Source organism: Eriocheir sinensis, chromosome 20, assembly GCF_024679095.1.
Source record: "Eriocheir sinensis breed Jianghai 21 chromosome 20, ASM2467909v1, whole genome shotgun sequence".
Taxonomy (NCBI): Eukaryota; Metazoa; Arthropoda; class Malacostraca; order Decapoda; family Varunidae; genus Eriocheir; species Eriocheir sinensis.
The window spans coordinates 20478019-20492723 of record NC_066528.1 but is presented as its reverse complement, the minus strand read 5'-3'; the positions used below and the strand labels follow the sequence as shown (position 1 = coordinate 20492723).

General features: G+C 44.1%; 1 long non-coding RNA gene across 1 annotated transcript in view; it reads left to right on the top strand.

Moving 5' to 3' along the window:
- Positions 1 to 395: 395 nt before the first annotated feature.
- LOC127001410 (uncharacterized) overlaps positions 396 to 14705 on the top strand; it is a 34419-nt gene continuing 20109 nt past the window's right edge. Inside the window, exons 1-2 of the long non-coding RNA XR_007755259.1 lie at positions 396 to 492; positions 2088 to 2242. This is a non-coding gene — a long non-coding RNA (uncharacterized LOC127001410). The remainder of the gene's footprint in view (positions 493 to 2087; positions 2243 to 14705) is intronic.

Genomic DNA, 14705 nt, shown 5'->3' with positions numbered 1-14705 from the left:
TATCAGGAACCTTTATTGACCTTTCATCTTCCTTCTTGTGGTTAGTTAGCTTTGTACATAGTTGGGATATTGAGATTTTTGGCATTTTTTCTCGGGTTTTAACATCAGCTGATCTTGTTGCCATTAGAAGCCAGAATTTTTAACCATCGCATCATTTTTCAAACCGTCAGAATCTCCTTTTTATTTTCTCCTCCTGTATTTCTATTTCCCTCATTTATTTATATTTCCATTTCCCAGAGCTATTGAGTATACGCTTTTATAGAGAATTCCTGGTTGTATGTTGTATTATCACGTCATTATCAAAATTAAATACTCATACTTAATTAAAATTTGACATTATTGGAGGAAGTCATTGAATTTAGGGGATGAAAGATTGAAGGAAAGGAAGTCAACAGGTGTGTGTGTGTGTGTGTGTGTGTTTTGTTTACAAGTTTTAACGTGGGAAGGAGAGTGAGAGAAGGAAGGGGAATTAATGGAGACAGGAGGAACAGGGTAAGAAATGGGTGACAGGAGGAACGGGGGAAGGAATGGGTGACAGGAGGAACAGGGGAAGGAATAGGAGATGGGAGGGAAGAGGGAGGGGATGGGTGACAGGAGGAAACGGGGTAGATAAGGAATGGGAGGTAGACAGGAGGGTGACAGGAAGGAACAGGGTAAGAAATGGGTGACAGGAGGAACGGGGGAAGGAATGGGTGACAGGAGGAACAGGGGAAGGCATAGGAGATGGGAGGAACGGGGGAGGGGATGGGTGACAGAAGGAAACAGGGTAGATAAGGAATGGGAGGTAGACAGGAGGGTGACAGGGAGAAACAGGGGAAGGAATGGAAGAAACAGAAGGAAAGGGGGGAGGAAGAGAAGGCAGAAGGAAGGAGGAGGAAGGAATGGATGACAGGAGAAAGGAATGGGAGAGAAGAAACGGGTGACAGAAGGAAGGAATGGATGACAGGAGATAACAGGAGAAAGGAATGGAGAAGGAATGGGAGAGAAAACACGAGTGATAGCTAGGAGGAAACAGAAGGAAAGGGAAGATGAAACAGAAGGGAAGGAGGGAGGAAAGAGGAGAAACAGGCTTGGAAAAACATGACACCAGACTGAAGGGAAGAAGAAACTCTATCTGGGAATTACTGGCCTCCATATCACCCTTTTGAAGGTCACACACACTCACACACACACACACATGAAGATTAATGATTGCTTTATAGTTTGTCATTAAAGAAGGCTCCATATTTTGTTTGAGTTGAAGTAGACTAATTTATAAACAGTATCATTATTTTGTTGAATATGTAAGCTATCTACCATTATATTTTTGTCAAACTTATTAAATCATCATTATTTGGTCTAAACTCTAAAGTATAAACAGTACATCATTAATTAGTTTGTGAAATTTATGTAAAAGTATCGTTATTTTTGTCAGTCTGAATAATAATAGGCTATCTTTATTTTCTCGCATTTAAACGTATATCTGTCTTTCTATGGTATTTCCTTTATCGTTAACTCTTCAATGCTTTTTTTCTGGCGATTGTGATTGTGTTGGTAATAGTGAAAGCGATCTCCTCCCTTCCCTTCCTTTCCTTCCTTCCTTCCCTCCATTTCTTCCCTTTCCTTCTCTTTTCCTTCCTCTCTTCCCTCATTTTGGCTCTCTTCATTTCCCGTTCTTTCCCTCCCCTCCTTCCCTTCCCTTCCTTTCCTTCCTTCCCTCCATTTCTCCCCTTCCCTTCTCTTTTCCTTCCTCTCTTCCCTCATTTTGGCTCTCTTCATTTCCCGTTCTTTCCCTCCCCTCCTTCCCTTCCCTTCCTTTCCTTCCTTCCCTCCATTTCTCCCCTTCCCTTCTCTTTTCCTTCTTCTCTTCCCTCATTTTGCCCCTCTTCATTTCCTTTTCTTTCCCTCCTCTCCTCCCTTCCCTTCCTTCCTTCCCTCCATTTCTCCCCTTCCCTTCTCTTTTCCTTCTTCTCTCCCTCATGTTGCCCCTCTTCATTTCCTTTTCTCTCCTTCCCTCCCGTTCTTTCCCTCCCCTCTCCTCCTTCCCTTTCCTCCCTCCATCCCCTTCTTCCTATGCATTAACGCTACGGTACCGTATTTGTTCCTAGGACGGTGCTCTGCGAGACGGGGAACCAATTGCAGTGAAGGAGGCAGAGGAAGGAAGAAGAGAATGAGGGGAGAAAGAGGAGCTAGACAAATAGGAGAGAAGAAGAGGAGGAAGAAGGGGATAAGGAGAGGGACAATTCTACGAGGGTTCCTCAAGGTAAGTGTCTCTTACCCTAACAGGTTTTTTTACAGACATAGACAGTGGCGTAGTAAGGGGGGTGGCGGTCCGCCCCGGGTGACAGCCTGAGGGGGGTGCCATGATAGAAGCTCAAGTCTTTTAATGTCTAAATTCAGTGACGTATCAAAGGGAAGGGGTGTTGGGGCCATATAAGAAGACGCCCCCCAGGCCCCAACAAAGGGACCCGCCGCCCCCCCAAATGGTCCATTTGGGAGCCCCATATGTTGCCATACTCATTTGTAGAAGCTAGTGTGTGGGGGGAACCCCACACGGAGACAAGACCCCCGGGCCCCGCCCACAAGATCTCCAGCTATGCCGGCATATATGATGCCGCTGTGGATAATAATGGAATTTTGATTACCAAGCCCCAGCCACGCGTGATACCGTGAGTGACGGTGACTTAATTGTGTTTCATATGACTTAATAATAATAATAATAATAATAATAATAATAATAATAATAATTATTATTATTATTATTATTATTATTATTATTATCTTAATTATTAATATAATTTTATGTAGAACACCGAAATCGTCGTTAAGTGACTAAAGTATCATACAGATATATAATAATAATGATAACAATAATGATAAGAAGTAGAAGGAGAAGAAATGAAGAAGAGGGCTGCGAGGGCTGCATGGGGCCGTGCGTTGTGGCGGGGTGTGTGTGCCGTGTGCTCGGTTATGGCGGTGACGTGTGGGGCAAAATGTGTACATAACACACCAGAGCATGACAGTAGAGGCTCAGGACAAACATGACTCGCGGCACCACACTAGTACTATGACACACGGCAGGGTGAAGGAACCTTAAAAGTTTGTTAGTTTGAGGCTGGGACGCTGCCAGGCGTGGCCGTCTGGCCGCGTCAGCAGGCCCGCGTGGGCCGTGTGTACCTATTAGTGTTTATCATCATATCAAGTTCCTAAGCACGACTTTTGAATCTACACTCTTTTCTGGTTATACAGGTACAGGATACACCTCAGTGTGAATATGTCGGGTGGCTCCCCCCAAAAATTTCGGTAAATGTTCAGAGAGTTGCCCATCTCAAAATTTGATGCACTGGTTATTTATTTCGGGGCAAAATAGTGTGCTTTTTCATTTGGAGATATTTTGTTTTCTTTGGAAACTACTATTAAGTGACTTATTGCAATTTCATCATCCGCCGCCGCAGCCGCAAAATAGCTCGCAGAGGGTTTAGGGTGGGGAAACATATTTAAACTATTCCAACCGAACGTTACGACAGCGAGTGTGGGCCAAATTATTGAGAGTCGTACGCTATCCCCCCCACGCCCTGGGCCCACAACATCACGGCCCGCAAAAAAAACACTAACTTTTAAAAAAAATCGGTAGCAGCGTTTTTATCAATTTGCAATGCATATATATGGGGTTCAAAATGCATAGAATAACGGAAATTTTCATGACGCCCCCTTCTAATTTTCTTGGGAATACCTGCTCCCTTTTCCCCACTAAACAACTTCGTGAGCCTGACGCTTCCCACCCAGGAGCGGCAGAAGTCTGGTGAGGGAGCACGCGTTTGAACATGCCAGGCCTCAAGGGTAAGCAGGTGCTACTTCACCCTCGCGCTACCCAGCCCGCGGCAAAAGTTGCACCGTGTGGCAGGCCCTGAGCAGTGCCCTAACATATACATGCGCAGCTGCGCCTCATGTAGCAGCATCAACATTAATCCTTCATTATATGAGAATCTTACGCAAATTGCGACTTAGGTGTCTGCACAGTACACATAAATGTGCGCCGTTACAAGCGTCACGGCCACGCCTGCTGCCCACGAATCTTTGCCCCTGCCGCCGCTGCCTGCCTGTTTTATTGATAATTTATTCATTTTATCTATTATTTATTATTCTATTTATTATATATATTTATATATATATATTTATATATATATATATATATATATATATATATATATATATTTATATATATATATATATATATATATATATATATATATATATATATATATATATACCTGGGAGGGGGGTGCAAAATTATGCTCCGCCCCGGGTAGCAAATACTCTAGGAACGCCTCTGGACATAGAAGCAATTAACTCAAGGGCAACAAACAAACAAAGAAACGAACATTAGACTGTTTTCCGCATATAACGAAGCTTAGGCAAGTGTCACCTTCCTTATTGTTGACTAACTCGAACTATGGTGGGCTATATTGAGAGACGAGGAACAGGTATTAGTGCTGAGGGTGAGTTAGAAAGATAGGAAGGGGAAGCAAGTATGTACGAGGTATTGACGGCAACCATGAGTGTATTCCGTATATACCAAGACCTTAGTGAGTGTCTCCTGACCTTAAAGCACTGAATAACACGTCTGTACACTACGAAAAGAATAACTGAGAGTGTTTAGAGTTGGAGAAAGGTAGGAATTATGGTTTAGCGAGTCTGGCCGAGGTACAGGCGATAACCACGAGTGTATTCCGTATATAGCAAGACCTTAGTGAGTGTCTCCTTACCTTAAAGCACTGAATAACACGTCTGTACACTACGAAAAGAATAACTGAGAGTGTTTAGAGAGTTTGAGAAAGGCAGGAATTAAGGTCTAGCGAGTCTGGCCGAGGTATAGGCGATAACCACGAGTGTTTTCCATTTTTAACATGATCTTAGAGAGTGTTTCCTACCTTTAAGCACTGAATAACACGTCCACTCACTGCGAAAGGAAGAACTGATAGTGTTTAGACAACTTTAGAGAGTTGGAGAAAGGCAGGAATTAAGGTTTAGCGAGTCTGGCCGAGGTACAGGCGATAACCACGAGTGTTTTCCGTATATACAAAGACCTTAGCAAGTATTTCCTACCTTTAAGCACTGAATAACACGTCCACTCACTACGAAAGGAGAAACTGGTATAGTGGTAAAGACCGCAAAGAAAGGCAGGAAGGGAAGGAAGAGTGACTGAAGTATAATAGATAAGCGATGACCACAAGTGTTTTCCGTATATACCAAGACCTTAGTGAGTGTCTCCAGAGCACTTAATGACACGTCCACTCACTGCAAAAGGAGGAACTGATAGTGGTGAGGGAAGAACAGGCAGGAAGGTAGGAGGAGGGGAGACTAAACGAGTTGAACGAGGTACGAGTGGGAGCGAGGAAGTGTGGGGAGAGGGAGGAAAGAGTACGGGGAGAAAGGGGAGCTAGACAAGGAGAAAAGAAGAATAGGCAGAGAATGAGAGGGATATTAAGAGAAGCTAAGGAAAAGATGGAGTGGGATTGAGTGGGAAGTGGAGAGGAGAAGAGGAGGAAGATAAAGAAGCCTGAAAAAGAGATAAAGGAGAAAATAAAGCACAATCTCGTCCTTGTAGTACCGGAGACACCATTACCATACCAAGTCGACCTTCCAGCCTTGGCGAGAAATTATGTAACGCGAGAAACTTGATCCTCGGGGGAACGTAGAAGCTTGGCGCCACCTTACGTCATGGAGACTTGTTGGGTCATATCATAAGACATTCCGTCGCCCAAGAACACATATTTGACAAGGCTTTCGTAGGAGTTTGGGGCATTTCCAGGAGTAGTTTTATGACCCTGGTGGTAGTTTGACCCTTCTTCTGTACCACGAACCTAAGGAAACACTCATTTGAACCCAACTGACCCCCTCTTTGACCCTTATAGATAGTTGATGTGAGAAGGGAAAGGGTCTTATAATATCAACCTTCAAAACGGGTCGTATCATAAGACATTCCGTCGCCCAAGAACACAAATTTGACAAGGCTTTCGTAGGAGTTTGGGGCATTTCCAGGAGTAGTTTTATGACCCTGGTGGTAGTGTGACCCTTCTTCTGTACCGTGAACCTAAGGAATCTATGCAATTTCTAAAGGTTAAAGAGAGGGTCAGTTGGGTTTTAATGAGTGTTTCCTTAGGTTCACGGTACAGAGGAAGGATCAAACTAACACCAGGGTCATAAAACTACTGCTGGAAATGCCCACAACTCCTACGAAAGCCTTGTCAAATATGTGTTCTTGGGCGGCGAAATGTCTTATAATACCGAACGTTGTGTGCATAGACGAGGTGTTGAGCGTCCCTTGTGTCGCTTGTAATGCTAAAAAGAGATGCAGGGAAGGGAGAGGTTAGATTGCATAATGAGAGAGCTCTTTCGTGTTTATTGTTTTCTATTTTTATCTATCCTTATCAACCTTATTTTCTATTATCTATCCTCTTCTATTTATATCATCTTTATCAATGCAATCTTTTCTCCTCTCTCTCCTCCTCCTCCTCCCTCTCCTTGCTTTCCATCACTCCCTCGTTCTTTCCTCGTCCCATGCGTCATCTCATTCTATTTTCTATTATCTATCGTCGTCTATTTTTATCATCCTTATCAATACAACATTTTCTTCTCTTCCTCCTCTTCCTCTCTCTCTTCCTCTCCTTGTTTTCCATCACTCCCTCGTTCTCTCCTCGTCTCATCCGTCATCTCGTTCCCCTCCGTCTTTCCCTTCACGGCTGCCTCGTCCGTCCGCTCAACCCTAATATGCAGGCGACGTTGATGGCTCAATCCACGCGGCTATTACTTATTATTTGAGAAGGTGCGGGAATATGAAGGTTGAAGACGATGTATGGGGCGGTGTGTGTGTGTGTGTGTGTGTGTGTGTGTGTGAGGCAGGGAGGGTTGAAAAGTGGACGAGAGAGAGAGAGAGAGAGAGAGAGAGAGAGAGAGAGAGAGAGAGAGAGAGAGAGAGAGAGAGATTTACATAGATTTACATAGAAAATCAGACCACATAGACCCCATGGGCCTTAAACCTAAGTGATTCTAATCCTAAGCCATTCTAAAAGAGAGAGAGAGAGAGAGAGAGAGAGAGAGAGAGAGAGAGAGAGAGAGAGAGAGAGAGAGAGAGAGAGAGAGAGAGAGAGAGAGAGAGAGAGAGAGAGTATTAGTGAGGGAAAGGATTAAAATTAGGTGTGTGTTAGATATATTCAAGTTGTATTTATATGTGATACGAAGTAAGTTTTATAATGATGAGAAACGTATGATGTGTAAAGAATTATTTGAGTTCCTCCTTTTAAGTTTTACATTTTCTTTGTATTCTTTTGTTTATTTTCTCTTTCCTTCTTTTTCATATATCCCTCTTACCGTTTTATCCTCTCTCTCTCTCTCTCTCTCTCTCTCTCTCTCTCTCTCTCTCTCTCTCTCTCTCTCTCTCTCTCTCTCTCTCTCTCTCTCTCTCTCTCTCTCTCTCTCTCTCTCTCTCTCCCTTTTCCCTTTCTCTCCTCTCTCTTCCCTCTTCCCTCTATCTCTCCTCCCCTATCTCTCCCTCTCTATCTTTCTATCTATCTCTCCCCCTTTCAATGTACCCTTCACCCTCTCTCCCCTCCCTCTAACACAGCCATCCATTCATCTCTTCGAGGGAGTGTCTCTAAAATGCCTCAGTCATCGCAAACTCGTTACCCTCGCCGTCGCCAGCAGAAGGGCACCTGGGGCGGCCTTGTTCACGTGTGTAATTGCCGCCGGTGCTGTCAGGTGCGACGGGCTGGAAGGCGGACGAGGGAGGGGACGGGAGGTGGGTAGGTGGAGAGGGAGAGTGGGAAGATATTAGTAAGGGAAAGGAGGATGAGTGGGTTTGAGAAAAGAGAGAATGGGAAGGAGAGAAAGAGGTTGAAAGGAGGACAAGAAAGAAAGAGAGAGAGGGAGAGAAGGGAGGAAGGGAAGGAGAGAGAGAGAGAGAGAGAGAGAGAGAGAGAGAGAGAGAGAGAGAGAGAGAGAGAGAGAGTATTGAGTAAGGGAAAGAAGGATGAGTGGATGTCTGTATGTTTGAGAAAAGAGAGAATGGGAAGGAGAGAAAGTTGAAAAAAGGACGAGAGAGAGAGAGAGAGAGAGAGAGAGAGAGAGAGAGAGAGAGAGAGAGAGAGAGAGAGAGAGAGAGAGAGAGAGAGAGAGAGAGACGGGAAAGTATTGAGTAAGGGAAAGGACGTATGGTTGAATAGAACATACATGGATAAGATTGATTTTATTTGAAGAAGGACGAGAGAGAGAGAGAGAGAGAGAGAGAGAGAGAGAGTATTAATAAGGGAAGGATACAATATACAGAATAGGTAGACGAGTGAGTTTGTATCTGAATAAGGAAGGGCGGAGGAGAAGGAGGATGGATGAGACTGCGGGAAGGGAAAAGAAGGGAGAGAGGGAGAAAGGGGGAAGTAAAGAGGAAGAATATTATTAAAGGAGAGGAGGAAAAAAAAGGGAGTATATATTGTTATCTTAAGGGAATGTACACGGCAGAGAGAGTTTTTATTCGAATGGGAAAGAAAGGGAGGAATTAAGAGAGGGAGGAAGGGAGGTAGAGAGGAGGAGGGAATTATATGCATGGCTGGCTGAAGGGAGAATTGCTTAGGGAGATAGGTGAAGGTATATTATGCAACGTCTCCACCATCTGTGTAGTCTACGTAACGATTTCTGAGCGCTGAGGCCACGCGCAGCTATATCGTACGCCTCTAAGCTTACCCATAGATCAATAACAGTCTTGGGAACTCTTCTGCCGCATTTAAACACCAGGAGAATTTTTTTTTTAGTAAGATTTCCAACCAGATTATCGACTTTCTAGCGTTTGTTTACAATGTCACGGGCGGTAGGCGGTATAGGCGATGACGCGGTTAAGTCTACGGACATAGCCAGCCACATTTCAATTACTTTCTCACTGCGCTATAGACGTCTCTGTACTAAATGTATCCCTTTATGATGTTCTTTTATCACTCTCTATCTATCCATCTTCTATCTATCTATCTCTTTCCTTTCGCATTATAGTGGACCCGTTGGAGAGGCAGAACCCTTCCCCCTCTAAGCAAACAGCGTTATCAAGAGGTACTGGGAAATATGTCACGCCCAACACACGCTCCGTTCTCTCTCTTAAAAGGGGAGACACGCGTATTTTGGAGGGAAATCTAATGGAAAGCAAACTATGGGGTGTACTTTTTTTATTAGTGCCTCTCTCTCTCTCTCTCTCTCTCTCTCTCTCTCTCTCTCTCTCTCTCTCTCTCTCTCTCTCTCTCGATTGATGTGAGTGGATGGTAGAGAGAGAGAGTAGAGGAGGGAAGAAGGAAAGAAGGACGGAAGGGGATAGATAGATAGATAGATAGATAGATAAATAGACAGTGTTAGTTAGTTAGTAAGTCAGTTAGTGAGTCAGTCAGTCAGTCAATCAGTCAGTTAGTCAGTCAGTCCGTCAGTCACCAAGTTAGTTAGTCAGTTAGTCAGTCAATCAGTCAGCCAGTAAGTCAGTAAGTCAATCAGTCAGTCAGTCAATCATCCAGTCAGTCAGTCAACTATCAACCCAGTTAGTCAGTCAGCCAGCCAATCAATCAGCTCTCAGCCAGTCAGTCAGTCAGTCAGTCACTCACTCAACCAGTCAGTCAGTCAATCATCCAGTCACTCAGTCAATCACTCAGTCAGTCAATCAGTCCACCAGATTTTCCTCTCTCCCTGGACAAATATTTCCTCACACACACACACACACACACACACACACACACACACACACACACACACACACACACACGCGCGCGCTGTTCATCCTCGTGAGAACATTTGCATATTGTATCCACACACGAACGCGCTTTTTTTTTTTTACGCGTATATATATTTTTTCCCTCAACCCTAATGGCCAACACGCAAGCTGTTTTCCAAGCTAAGTAATTCGTCGGGACTTTTTCTCCCGCTAAATAATTCTCGCGGCCTCTTAAAGATGAAAGGACTGGCCAGATTTGGTAACACTGTGAGCTTGTGCTTGAACGTGACCCTTCTAACGTGTGTCAAAGAGTGATGGATTGCTAGATAGATTAGATAGATGGATAGATAGAGAGGGAGGGTAGGTCTCTCTATCTCTCTTTCTCGCTCTCGCTCTCTCGATTAACTATTGAACCAAAATGAAAATAATAAAAGGAAAGAAAAGAAAGAACGAAATGAGAATGAAAGTGCCGAACAGAAGGAGGAGGAGGAGGAGGAGGAGGAGGAGGAGGAGGAGGAAGAATCTTAGCGTCAGAAAACTCATGATTGGCACAAAAAGTTTGGTGGCCTGAATGAGAGAGAGAGAGAGAGAGAGAGAGAGAGAGAGAGAGAGAGAGTGTGTGTGTGTGTGTGTGTGTGTGTGTTCTGGCTGCACACACACACACACACACACACACACACACACACACACACACACAAAGGAGGAAGGAGATAAGATTCAGAGGTTGCCGAAGGAGGAGGAGGAGGAGGAGGAGGAGGAGGAGGAGGAGGAAGAGAAAGAAGAAGAAAGACGAGGCTGAAAAGGAAGAAAGAGAAAGAGATGAAGAAGAAGGAGGAACCATAGGAGGAGGAGGAGGAGGAGGAGGAGGAGGAGGAGGAGGGCCTAAGACTCCCTCCTCTCCCTCTCTACAGTGCTAATTCAACTGATGATAATGAGATACCTCTTTCCCTAATTCCCTATCATTAATATCCTCCTCCTCCTCCTCTTCCTCCTCCTCCTCCTCCTCCGCCTCCTCTTCCTCCTCCTCCTCCTACTACTACTACCACCTATATTAACACTTTCATATTAATCTTCTCTTCCTCCTGTTATATTTCTTGTTTTCCTCCTCTTCTTCCTTCTTCTTCCTCTTCCTCTTCCTCCTTCTACTGTTTCTCCTTCTCTCTCTCTTTTTTCTCCTCCATATCTTCTTATTCCTCCTCCTCCTCCCCCTTCTTCTCCTCCTCCTCCTCTTACTCTTTGATGCTCTACTCTCCCCTCTCTTCCTTCTCCTCCTCCTCCACTTCTTATTCTTTAACGCGAACCAAGAGAGAGAGAAAACGAGGGAAGGAGAGAGAGAGGTAGACTCGTATAGAGGGTCTGACTGTATGCACTGGCTGGCTGGCGATACGTAATTACTAGCGTGCGAGCCTCAGCCCCCACCACCACCACCACCGCCTCCAGCATCCCTAGCAACGAAGTATTTGTAATTTGTGGCGAGATAACACGCTGAGATCTCCGCCTGATGCTGTGAAATGGCCGCCAGGGGTAAGGGAAGCAGGGAAGCACGGAAGAGCAGGCCACAAAGAATCATGGAAACAGAACAGCAGGCCACAGAGAGAAAGGAAGAGAAAGAAAGCGTAGAAACATGGAAAAGAAGGCCGGAGAGAGAGAGATAACACGTTGATATCTCCGCCTGATGCTGTGCTCCTATGGGTAGCATGAGCCAGGCAAGATGGCGCCAATATAAACACCTGCCCGCGCCACAACAGGCTGAGGCCGACAACCAGGACCCTCCAAGAAAGCTAACACCAGCCATAAACGGAACTTAAAAAAATAAAATAATGAAGCAGTGATGATGTTGGTAACACTGAAAACTCTCCTCCCTTTCCTTCTTTCCTTCTCCTCCTTCCTTCCCCTCATTCCCCTCCCTCCTCCCCTCTCTCCCCTCCCTCCCTTCCTCCCCCTCGTCAGCGCCCCCCTAGGAATATTTCTCGCCCGGGTCCGGCCAGTCTTTTTCGCCTCCCAGACGGACCCAATTAACTGGACTGCAAATTTTGGTCCAAAGTCTGTTTTACGCGAGGCAACGAAATTAATTATGAAAATGTTTGCGTGGCGACCAGAGAGAGAGAGAGAGAGAGAGAGAGAGAGAGAGAGAGAGAGAGAGAGAGAGAGAGAGAGAGAGAGAGAGAGAGAGAGAGAGAGAGAGAGAGAGAGAGAGAGAGAGAGAGAGAATTTTAACTTTTCTCTGTGCATCCTCCTTCCTCTCTCTCTCTCTCTCTCTCTCTCTCTCTCTCTCTCTACTTCTTGTTTTGTTAATTATTTTTTTCTTTATTTTTTTTCTCTGATGTTGCTAATTCTCTCTCTCTCTCTCTCTCTCTCTCTCTCTCTCTCTCTCTCTCTCTCTCTCTCTCTCTCTCTCTCTCTCTCTCTCTCTCTCTCTCTCTCTCTCTCTCTCTCTCTCTCTCTCTCTCTCTCTCTCTCTCTCTCTCTCTCTCTCTCTCTCTCTCTCTCTTCTTCCATCCACTCACCGTTTATTACAAGCCTTTTCGAACACTTTCTATTCGTTTCAATCCTTTTCTTGCCTCTATTTAACCTATTCCAGTTTTCTTCTATCTTTCCAAAGCCTTCCAAACCCATTCCTACCCATTCTAACCCTCCATCCCCTCACCATTCATTAAAAGCCTCGTTTTTCATCACAGCATCGCAGTTCCTAGCTGTAAACCATATACCCAAGCTAGCCGGAGAGCCTACCAGCCAGCCAGCCAACCAGCACTGACCACCGAGTATATAAGGGCTGTAAAACTCGTGCTCATTTAGCGAGGGAGGGTCAGATGTGCCTAATTACTGTAGCTGGCTGCACGCTGCCCTCCGCCTGGCTTGCTCCGCGTCAGGTACAGAGGATGAGGTGCAGGCAGGTGGAAATGCATTACGTGTGTGTACAAGGTTAGCGGAAAATGAGTAGGAGAGAGAGAGAGAGAGAGAGAGAGAGAGAGAGAGAGAGAGAGAGAGAGAGAGAGAGAGAGAGAGAGAGAGAGAGAGAGAGAGAGAGAGAGAGAGAGAGAGAGAGAGAGAGAGAGAGATGACACACACACACACACACACACACACACACACAAACACACACACACACACACGCACATGGATTCGACGTCTCAGAAAATAAGTGTCAACTCCGCCTGTTACACACACACACACACACACACACACACACACACACACACTCTCTCTCTCTCTCTCTCTCTCTCTCTCTCTCTCTCTCTCTCTCTCTCTCTCTCTCTCTCTCTCTCTCTCTCTCTTTTATGATTACCGCACACCTGAGAGAGAGAGAGAGAGAGAGAGAGAGAGAGAGAGAGAAGAGAAGAGATGAGAGAATAAAATAAAATAAAATAAAAATAAAGAAAAATAAAGAAAATAAAGGAATGAAAAAGAGAAAAAGAAAGAGAAGAGAGAAAGAGAAACACACACAAACAAACACACAGACAAACAAACAAACAGAAAAACATATAAATTCACACACACACACACACACACACACACACACACACACACACACACACACACACACACACACACACACAGAAACAGTATTACCAATGAGACACTAGATCCAGCTCACCGTGAAACATGTCGGGCAAGGAATTCCAGGCAATGAGGGACCCGTTTCCTTTCATGTTTCAGGGGACACTTAAGCATTCCCTCGAGCCGGGCGCACAGCAGCCTCGCCTCACGCTAAAACTGCATGCGAGGGACGGTATCACAGCGTTCCTCCCCAACTAATTACTGGCCCCGCTGCGTATATACGTTTTCCATGCGAGTTCGACGTTTAAAAGGGAAATATAGATGTGTGTGTCGGGTTTGTTGGTGTGATTATGTTAGTTGGGTTTGCTTTCAGCGCTTGGTAATTGGATTTGTGGGTTGGTTAGGTGATGGAGGTACACACACACACACACACACACACACACACACACACACACACACATATACACAGACACACATGCACACACACACAAATACACACACACGATCCCTCCCCCTTCCTTCCACGCACATATACACATATTTACATTCACTTACATTTTCACATTCACTTTCAATAACCCACACAGAGTCATAGAGATTTATTTTACTGTTATGATAATGAATAATCGTGTGTATATGAGGTTAAAAAATTAATTAGGTTAAACTGAATCTTCTGCAATATTTAGGATGATATATTAAATGAATCTTGATCTTTTATATATAAGGAAGGAGATTAACTGTAAGGTTTTTGACTATTTCAATAACCTTACCTTACCTTACCTAACCTAACCTAACCTAACCTTACCTAACCTTACCTTACCTAACCTAACCTAACCTTACCTTACCTTACCTTACCTTACCTTACCTAACCTAACCTAACCTACCCTAACCTAACCTTACCTTACCTTACCTTACCTAACCTAACCTAACCTAACCTAACCTTACCTTACCTTACCGTACCTCTCCTAACCTAACCTAACCTACCCTAACCTAACCTTACCTTACCTTACCTTACCTATAATTAATTCTCCCTTTCTGTCATCATCGTCATCATTGGACAGGTAACATATTGACTTTCCGTTCTCTTTTCAGGTGAGTGTGAATTAGACCATAATGAACCTGTTTTATTTTTAAAGAAGAAATATTAAATTGAGTTCTTATCGTATATATAGAGATTTACGATAAGAATGTCCTCTATTTCACTGCGTTTATAATTATGTATTGTTTATAGGAAGGAAAAAAGTAAATCAGATTATAAGGAACCAATTTCAATATTAACAAAGTAGTTCTTATCTTATATATATAGAGAGAGATTTACGATAAGAATGTCCTCTATTTCACTGTGCTTATAATTATGTATTGTTTATGGGGAGGAAAAAAGTAAATCATTATAAGGAACCAATTTCAATATAACAAAGATAAATTTACCATAACGATTTTGTCTAATGCACTGAGCTAATTTCTCTTGCAAAGGGATAACAACAACAACAAC